Source organism: Leiobunum rupestre, chromosome 6, assembly GCF_980474605.1.
Source record: "Leiobunum rupestre chromosome 6, qqLeiRupe1.1.hap1, whole genome shotgun sequence".
In the NCBI taxonomy this organism is placed as follows: Eukaryota; Metazoa; Arthropoda; class Arachnida; order Opiliones; family Sclerosomatidae; genus Leiobunum; species Leiobunum rupestre.
The window spans coordinates 11,546,745-11,557,771 of NC_143389.1; positions in this window are offsets into that span (position 1 = coordinate 11,546,745).

Genomic DNA, 11,027 nt, shown 5'->3' on the forward strand with positions numbered 1-11,027 from the left:
TTTCTTGCTTTTAAAATTTTCGAACTCTATGCAATGGTTTTTGAAACATACGTTTTCTTTAAACATGACTTACCCGTTTTTTTAGCAAAACAAATTACCTATTAGTAACTCTAACTGGAAAACTGAGGGGGCGCTGCCCCTCGGATTTCACAGTCGGAGGGGGGGCGATAGCGCCCCCCCCCCGGTTCCGACGCCACTGCGTATGAGCCAATCCGACCCATATAGCCCTGGCTAAACAGAGACTATCTTGGTTGTTAATGCTAAGTACACCACGTCTGTTCTTCGAAAACACTTGGAATGTTTGACATTTTTTACTATTGGATCGTCGTTGACCCTGCGGAAGACTTACAATCGAAAAAATAATGGTAACGGGGTTCAAGAAAAATTTCTCCAACTCGTCGTCGTAGAGAATGTCCTCAATTTGGTCGAACAATAGGTCAATATCAATTTGGTTACGCCTTTTAAAACTTAGTTCAATGTCCGTTCTGTTTACATCAAGCACGACGCTGCGCAAAATAATCTGGTCGTAGTCAGTCTCCGCGACGTCCCTTAAAACAGTTTCCGCAACAGACTTGATAGCTTCAACAATATCGTTATTCAGTTGGACTGTTATCTCCAAGCCCTTCATACCAAATTTGGGGTAATTTTTTACATTTTGTTATAATATTTCGCCATTAGTGATATCGCCGATAGGAGACATAACGTCACTCGTCGCACCGGCTCTTCCGCCACTTTGGTCGCCGAGATTACGTATATATTCATCCGCGAATTTGGCTGAATCTCTCTCAATATCCTCCACCATCGTTTCCGATGCTTCCTGAGATTCTAAGTACATTTGGGATGCTAAGTAGTCCTCCAAAACATCTGCAATATAAATATTACTTAATTTAAATTTTTTTTAAAGCCACCTCAAAAGAGGGCACTAGTTTTGGTGTTTTTTTTTTAAAAAGACTTACCATTTTCTCGTTTGATGAAATCAAGTACGGGGGCATCATACTGAGACGATAACATATCTTCTAGCATTCGTTCCGAGGCGTTAATTTCTGCAGCTCTGTTTTCGCAACGACTTCCGTAAACGACGGAATAGCGGGCCGGTATGTTGTTCCAGAGAAGTTCAAGTTCAGCGATCGTATTACATAACTCGGGGGCTAACGGAACTTTACTCAACAGGATAATATATCTATAAAACTCTCAATTAAATTTAACTTCAAGTGTTTAAAAATATCACGCGTTAAAGGTATGCTGAAGGAGATAAATAACTTACTCTTATTCGATTCCCCATCTATAATTAGGCCTATTTAAATATTTCATTCGTTAAAATACTTTAAATCCATTTAAAAAAAAATTAAAACTTTGAGAAATTCGGGCCTAACGCGTCGACCCAAAAAGTCCTCGGAAATTTGTGTATTTCGCGGCTGTACGAGCGTCCAATGAGAAGCCTCTTTCATCTTTTATAACACCAACCAATGAGAGAGCAAATTTAGGCGCAGGCTCAGAGCCACTGCATTTTGCGATTTTTCGCCTAATATTTGTTATGACACTTTTCTTCATAAATAAATTCGGATAACTAATTTATATAAACGTTTTGATAGGTTATTCTACTGTAAAAAATATTTTTTTACATCTATTCTTTAGGCTAGCGGTCAACGCAAGCGATTTTATAAGGTAAACAATCTTTTTCACCACGATTTCCAATATATAAGGCCAAAGCTTAATGTGTGGTTTTGATTTTCAGGCTAGTAAGAGCCCATTTTTCTCTAAGAACCTTGATGTTGGACCCCTTATCTCTCATCCATTTTCTCTCGTAAGTTTCAGATTGGTGCCAGAGAGAATTAAGATAGGGAGTGGAAAGTGGGTTTTGGAATGTAGCTCAGAATACCACGTGATAAAAATATCTGGCCAGGTCGCTTTCCGGTTTTCGTACCTCCCTCGAGGGCGGGTCCAAAATTTCAAATTTAAAAGCTAAAGCGCAAGTTGGTTACAGCAAAGTAACGAACTTTCTCTGCTGGTAACGATGTCTTTGATCTTAAAAGGTAATAACTTTATTCGTTATTTTAAATTATTCTCAATCATTATTATTTCTTATATAATAATTTACTTAGGTGTTGTAAGCCATGGCTTACAATATTCTTTCAAAAGGTTGTAAACAGAGAAATTTGCATTTCGTTTCGAGAAAGAAGCGGTATTTACTTTTTTAATAGATTTAAATACTATCATAGAAGCCCTCGTGCCATATCTTCTGGATAAAGTTGGGAGTTTAAAATTTAAAGACGCAACAAGAGATGAGTTTTTAAACAACACGCGTAAAATTTTAAGAAATGAGAGACAAGAACAAGGACTAAGACTTTTAATACTTGGGATTCTTCCTAGTTTCAAAATTTTATCAGAACCTATCCAAAAAAATGTAATAAGTCGAATGCTACATTTACTGTTACACGAATTAATGGTGAAAATTGAAGTTGGAGTGGATCATGCCCTTTCTAAAGAAAATTCAAAAGTTAAAAGAGCAGAAAAGAAATTTGAGCTTCTTAGGTCGACTAGAGAGACGAAAGCCCTTCACGATTGCCACTAACACCAAAATTGAAGACAATCTCCCCGTAACAAGATACGTCGCTGACTTTTCAGCATTTTCTCTAGTAAAGAGAAAATGTCCCTTAGAACTGGCAAAAGCAATAATTAAGAATAAAGTGCCGAAAACCTTAAATTTTTAAGCAGAGGCAACAGAGTTAAACTGTTAAATTATCTCGACGAGGATTAATTTTGGTTATTTAAATAATTGTTTGTTTTATTTAAATAATAGGCTTATTCACTTTCAATTATTTAAACATTTTACAATTTTTATTCAACTATTGGTTATTTAAATAAATATTATTTAAATATCGCCGAGCTTATTTTATTCATGGATAAAAATTAATCGAATGCCGAGCACTAAATATAACAATATTTTTTGAGTTTTTAATTATTTTTCTATGCAGGCCTTAGCTTGGCACTTTTATTAGAGACACTACAAACATTTAATTTTTACCTCTCCTGCTTGACAGGAGGACCTTCTACCACAGAACCACCGACACTTGTTACGCTTTATTGAAAATTAGACTTTCAGCTTTATCGGAAGCGTATTTAATAGAGTACGAAATTTTGGTTTAATTGAAATAGAATTGAAATTGAAATTATTGCATCGAAGAAATTCTAATTTAGCGTTTCTCTATTGATTAAAAACAAATGCGCCACCCAGGTTTCGAACCCAGGCCATTCGGCTTGGCAGTCGAGCGCTCTAACACAGAACCACCGATAGCTGCTTAGGTTCCCTGAAATTAAGACACGCATCGTAAGCATAATAGGTAATAAATTCTTTTTTTATTAATGAATTTTTGAAGGCCTAATCTAGTTTTTTTACGAATGAAATTTTAAAGGTTAAATCTTGTTTTAGCGCAGTCAGCCGAGATTAGAGGGTTAAAGGGTAGACCCTGTGGGTGGTCCACTTTGTAAGTTTTTTTGTTATTTATTTACGGGTATTCTTAACGACCTATATATTGTTGTGTTAATTCAAAGGAGATAATTTAACGTTAATTGCTTTAAGAGCTGGCGGTTAGTCAAGTGGCTCTCTGTGCTTTGTTGATGGTAAGGTTTTTGCTTATTGTAAATATATTTGGTGTGGATATTTGGATATCTACGATTTCTAACGCAGTCAATGATTTCCTGGGTGTGCGAGTCATTATATGATATTGGAAATTGGACGGCATTGGTCTTTTTCATGCGGTATGTGTCACAACGTCAACTGGAAGTCTACGAGCGTTGAAATAAAATGAGCGTTAAAGATGCGGCAAGTATTTCGTAAGCGAGAAAAATACAAATACCATCTGTAGATATTTCTTTCATTAAAATTTGCTTAGTATTATATTCAACTGATACACATGTACTGTAAAAAGGTTTAAATTCAATTGTGCATTGTTTTAGTAAGTAACTACTTAATTTATAATATTCTGAATAAATTAAACTCGATTATTTCGTCTCAATTATTTAAATTAAAATTAAAATTTTATACCGGGCAGGGTCTGAACCGAGAATACGTTTTTCGTAAATAACTATGAATTGCGGAGCTATCTTTGGGGGTCGTGTCGAGAAATTAATACCATTAGGGACCATTCTTCCGAGGAGAGGTATAATTTGGCTTGCCAACTTGTTAATTTTAGAAAGCACTAATTTTTAAAAAAATTATAAAATTGGGATGTAATTCTTGTAAAGAACCACTTCTCATAAATGGGCATATATTATAAGAAAAACAGTTCTTCGAATAAAAAAAAAAGTTTAGAGCTCGTTAAATGTGCAGCCTTTAAGGGACATATATTATTTTTATTGTTGATTAATATGTCAAATTCATTTAAAGTATTAAAAAACATTCCTGTGAACAACAGAATGACGTCATTCCACCTTTCAAATCACAGTCCACTGCTCCTCCAATTTTTAATACAAAATCTTTGATTCAATTTTGCCCACAAAAGTATCCATATTTATATTTATTTTCTTCCCTACACATTTAACATTAAAATTTTAAAATTTATAATTATTATTATTTTATTTTTTGTTGCAGATTACTATATTTACATGATTAAAGCGCGGTCTTTTCTAGAGTGTAGAAATCCCTCATGAATTCTTCATAAACTCTTTTTCGCCATTAACGAACTTTGGATTGCTCACATTATAGTCCATGACATTTGGATCTATCTTCCAAACTCCTAATTGTTTGGTTGATGATTTCAAACGGTTTTTTTCTCTGTTAAGGTTCGGGTTTCAATGAATCTATCATACCACTTGGGTTACTTTCTGGGGCGTGTGCTGCTTCATACGTTTGGTGGTAACTGAATAATGGTTAAGAGTTGTATCCATCTTGCCGTTTTTGTATCAGAATATTTTGAAAGGTGTTGATCATGTATCGAGCGTCTTTATAGGTTAAATAAAATTATTTTTTTTTGCGTTTGAAATGGTTATGGAGGTAAAATAAATTGCAATAGACGTTTTTTAAAATGACATACAGGGAAGCAAGCAAAAGGGGCGGTTTCCATTAATACAGAGGTTTTAACGACACCGTTTGTTGATAGATGGCGTTTTTTTTCGCGGAAACATTGGAAATCGAAGCTTGATTATTGGCTTAAAGTTTAGAGTGAATCGTAGAAGAAAAAATAAACAAACAGAAGCTCGTTTTAAATTCAATGATATGTTTTGCCTCATTTGTAATAATTAACGCGATATTATAATATTTAATAACGGAAATATGTACGTAGTATGTTACATTGTAACAATTTAATTGTTTGTTGTAAAACTAATTTCTTTAATTTCTTTGATATTAAGCTTAAGCTTTGGTATGGGATTCACTTTCTGTGCTTTTCTAAAATGCAATCAGAAGTGCCCTTTTGACAAACAGGGAAATAAGGTAAGCTAGAATGAAATTTCAATTGTAAATTAAATCTAATTGACATTTTTATTTTATAGGTGTCTTACCATAGAGTTCCGACTTAAAATGTCACAAGTAAAAAGTGGTTACAAGCAATTAGGCGACGAGATTACTTATATAATCCACTATCGTGTGTTCGTTACATTTCAAAGTCATGGATTTTTTAAAGAACACTGCGAACAATCACCGAAGACTTCATGATGATTGTATACCATCTAAATTTGAATCGGATTTTAATCGAAGCACCGATTCTCAACAGACAAATGGAAGCAACTCAAAACGTGAAAATATAAATATTGCGAGTATCTGTAGTAACACCGAAGTGGTTGTTGAAGACCTTTCTTAAAACTTTCAGATTTATGCTCAAACTGAAACAAACCAAAATGGCCCGTGTTGCGAACAATTAAAACCAGAAAATTCAGATTTGAAAAAACTCGTTATTGATCTCAAATTGAAACTGAAAATGAAAGACTGCGAACTTCATATTGCAAATAATAAGGTAAAAGAAATTCGATCAGTGTTAGAAGAAGAAAAATCAGAAAACAGATGTTTACAGAGGAAATTTTTCGAAACCGTTGTTAGCATGGACTACATAAAAGACAGCGACCAAAAAAACTACGAAATCGCACCAAGTAAGACCAGAGACACCCATCTGCCCTAAAACTTGATGGTAATATATGTGCTTTTCACTTAAAGATGGAAACCCGTCAACCATTTTAATGTAAAAGTTACTTTGTTTCAGAGCATCCGCGGGTTTCATACTTTTCATGGTGTACGCACACTTCAATTCCAATAAGCCATATGGTGGATTAGCCTTTGGATCGAATACAATTCCATCAGGTGATGTACCGTACCAAGGTTTTTGTGGAGGAATAATTATCCCACTCTTGAACACCTTTACCTTGTGCCCAAGTTCATGCAACGCTTCTACATAAAGCTTTCTTGCCTCTGGCTCCATTACTTTTCCGTAACGTACCGCCCTCAACTGGCCTATGTCACTTGTATACAAGATGTTTTTGGTACCTTTGTCTGCGAACGAACCATTTCTTTTCGGTGAACATATTACTCCAAATTTGGATGTGGTTAGTCTCGTAGATCTCAATGCACCCCAATCACAGCTGTCAGCTTGTTCCTTCGTTTTCCTTTCGAGTAACTTGTAATATTCAATTGGAAGTATATTTTTCTGAAAACTTAAGGACTATAAGTAATTTTTTTAAAATTATTTGAGGAGTTTCATACCTCGAAAGATTGTAGAAGGTTCAATGGCAAAGGAAAATAGGACCCACTAGCAATAAACGTTAGAGTTTGAACAATGTAACATGCGATTTCAACGGGCAAGGCTGACTCGTCATAATCATCTTTGAACTGGGGGGCATACGTCTCCAAGTTATGGACAATCTCCTTACTTCCGGAAGTTGAGGATAAATGGGAAACGAGCGGAGATCCGTTTTTAGCAGATCCTAACTTTGTTATCGTCCAAGGTGAAACAGACTGTTTCGGAAAGTTAGGAGCAAAATCTAAGGAGCAAGTCAACTCTTCTACGGCAATATCTAGTTCTTCTTTACTTCCAAAGTTTCTACGTGCTTCTCTTAGTTTATATTTCTGCGGTTTCACACTACCATTCTCTTTAAGGGATTGGAAATTTGCATATATAATACAGAGAAGTGTGATTTTATCGCCTCTACGTTGATTCAAAGTTAGACGTTGACTAGTTTTGGAAATTTCTTCACTTGATGTAAGGTTCTCCTTTTCTTTAATAAGTGATAGTAACCTGAGCATGGCTATTACATGATTACATAACCTTTACCAATAACGCACTGACATTCTGAATCTAATACAACTCCTTCATGTAAATGCACAGCTGCAAATACGTCATTGTAAGGTTTTTCTCTGGTCCTTTGCCTTCGGAAACATTTTCCTTTAATGTATACCACAGCGTTTGACCTTATAAATAAAGAAAGTTAAACACCATAGTTTCACAATATACAAGAGAAAAAGCTAAGGCTTACTCATCTGTCTTGGTTTCCAAACTTTTCTTATCAACATACTCTTGTACAAAGTATAAATAACTTTTTTGGTAATGACGGTTTGTTGAAGACGTGGTCTTGTAATAACTTTTGATGTCATCTCCAGTTATTTTTGGTACATCTCTTGTACATTTTTTATACCCTGTTATAGAAAAAATCAGTCCGCCTCCATAACTCGCCATCACCACGCGTAAAGTTTACCGAAAGTCTGTGAAAAGCAGACGACGTTCCAGACAACAGAACAAAATCGACATGTAGCGCCATCTATTAGCGAACGGCGTAAAAATATTTTCTGTATTAATGAAGTACCCCTTGAAAGGGTTCTTTCACTCGGATGAAAACAGTATAGGGCTATTCTAATAGCTTCTTAATATAAAACTATAGTATAATACTAAATTTTCAGTAAGCATTTATCTATAAATTGTTAATTTTTTCCCCTTCTGCATTGCTAACGTTTTCTTTTATTTTTTTTGGGTCCATTGGCAGAATTTTTTGTTTTCCTTTAAGGTTCCAGAGTAGGTTATAGTACAGTTTGCTCCCCTCCTGGCGCACGCACTGACGCTGGAGAGAGAACGGAGATGGCCTTCGTCGGATCGCAGCTAATTAAACCCCAGAAGAGACTCAATTACTAAACTTCGAACACCGCAAACCCATATTCGAACTCTCACGATTTCAAATTTGACCAATGATTGAGTTTAATACCTTAAATAAAAATTTAAGAAAAGTATGTTAAGCTTTGTTGACTATTGGGACAGAGAAGGGCCCTTATTAATAAACTGTACTTCCTTGGGGCATAATTTTATTAATATCAATTTAGTATATTGTTCTAAAAAAAAGATAATGTACTTCGTGTTTTATTGAAATAGATCAGAAATTTCTTAGTGATGCTACATTAATTTCAAGTTGTTGCTTTAGTTGTGGTGGCTGCTGTGGTTGTTGACTTGTTTGAGCATTGGCCACTTTGGCACGTGAAGCCGGAAGCGCTCTAAAAAAGAAATACAAAGCAATGAGTTCATAGTTTAAGTTTAACAAACATTAAATATTTCGAAGAATATACGAGTGTCTGAGGGCATTGCACCCATCAGCCGAAGTTAAAGCGTTTAATATATCTACTACAGGAGAAATGAGCATCTTTTTATATCAGGCTAATGATATTCGCTTGAAACATGATTTTTTTGGCAGACATCCGCTGATTTTCCAAAAAACCTTTCGTTAAAAAAGTGCGGGGCAAATTTAAGAAAATTTATAAAACTATTTTATCGAGAAAAAAAGGTTTTAGATACAAATTTTCTAAATGAGTGTACTTTTAATATTTAAAAAGCAGTAAATTCTAAACCTTAATGCGGTGTGCAAATCCGCGGTTAAGTAGAAAAAGTACACCTAATGTGAAGTGCATCGAGGCTGCTAAGGAACTTCTTTCATTTTAATGACCTAGCTGGATACTTTGCAAGTAAGAGATATCTTATCATAATCAGATCAATGTTTATGTTAATAAAATGCAAATTAAACGAAATAGTTTCATTCCATAATGGAAATTAGTAGTAGCTTTTCAAATTGTACTCCAAAGAAGATAAAGAAATAGAAATCGCGATTCTATTAGCTTCTTGTATACGTAAAACTAGTTTACTTCTAAATTTTCAATAATCTTTAATACGCTCCTGGTTGTTGTTCACTATGAAATTATTTTTTTTTAATTTCTCCTCTTCTGACATTCTAGATGAACATGGTCATAAGTACGGTTAGTACAACAGCCTTTGTTTTAAAACACCAAAACCATTAAATTTTAAAAGAACTAAATACAATCTTCCATTACTAAAAACCTATAGAGTGCACGTTCGTTAACTTAAAATTCTAGTTTTATTGTTTATGTATGTCAAAATGTTAAGAATGTCTTTCTAAAACGGCGATAATTTTTGTTTATATTTTTAGAAAAATGATACGGATTCCCAAGAAGTAAGTACAAAACAAATTTATGTTTGAGAAAACGATTCATTCGTGTATTTTGACCAAATTGAATTAACCTACAAATATTTTTCTTTTTTAAACGAAACTTGCTAATTATTTTTCTTATTCGTCATTTAAGGCCTGCTTTTATATTTATAAAGTAAGCTCAATCGCCTTTACTATAAAAGACTTAGAGTATCGATTTTATTTTATTGAATCGTAGAGTGAACGAATTTCGGGTACCCATTAGGATGCTAGTTTTTACATTAGAAGGCTTTGTTTAATGGAGCGCAACCAAACAATTCAATTTGTTTACTAACGGTTTTTAGTTTAAAAAGAGGCACGTAGCGGGCAACGCGAGAATCTCCGAAACAACAAGATTTTCATCAACTAAGCGGACGTTTTACTATAACATGATAAAAAGCGTCTGCTTGTCAAACGGAAATCCAGCAGCAGCGTTGCCAGACGTACGATAATTATCGCACAGTGCGATAATTTAATCAAAATTTTTAGGGCGTACTATAATTTTCATGGCGTACGATATCGTACCATTATTTAGATAATTCTGCCTCAACGTACTAAAATGTACGATAATCTTTAGATTTTTTTAAAAACCTACGAACGATTTATATTTTATTATAAATTTATATAACTTTTCTTCTTAAAATGAATGATATACATTTTCTGTACGCGTAGTCCAGAGTGTGAGTTTATTACTCCTAGCTATTACCGCATTTTTTAAAACATTTTTAAACATATTAAGTTCAGTTAATAATGATAATAGACATTTTGTTTATTTCCCTGAATTAAAATTCCTGTAGTGCTTTAAAAAATCATCTAAATTCAACGCATTTATGTATTAATTAAAATTTATCGCCAAAAAGAAATGTACGATAATTTTCCAGGAAAATCGATAATTTTTTGGCCTAGATACGATAATTTCAGATTTTCGATCTGGCAACGCTGCCAGCAGTTGAAGAACTTCTCATGTTGCCGTCTATGAAATCTAAAAAAGAAAATTTCCATTTAAAAATTCTTAGGATTAGGTGGGGAAGATTCCAGGGAGATAATCGGAAGGATATTGGGTTATTTTAAGTGATTTTGGCCATTTGGAAGACAGTGGTGGGACTGTAATCTCAAAATGAGGACTCTCAATTAGGGAGTCATGTTATTATTAAAAACTTAAAATTAATTATTTCTCTCTTAATTTCGGAATTATTTTACGGCATGCAAGCGTTCCTCAGAATGTCTCATACAAGCTTTTTGAGCTTTTTTAGATTATGGATTTACCACCAGTTGAAGTAACTACAAATTGATTCGGCTAACAATTCATTTGACATAGTGCCACAATATGAAAAAGAGGCACGTTAGAAGTACGGACGGCAGCACTGATGATGGCAAACCATTTCCTGCTTAGGAAAAAATTCGCCTACTTAATCAACCTGGTCGGTGACGGGTCCAAAAATGTAGGTGAAATAGCCGGATGAGCGGCGAAAATATTTTCACAGAGAAATCGGCAAATTATTTTCATTATCGGGCCGCAAGAAGAAATAACTGTTAAATAACAAGAAATGTTAATCAAAGGAAAAAATAAAATTATATGC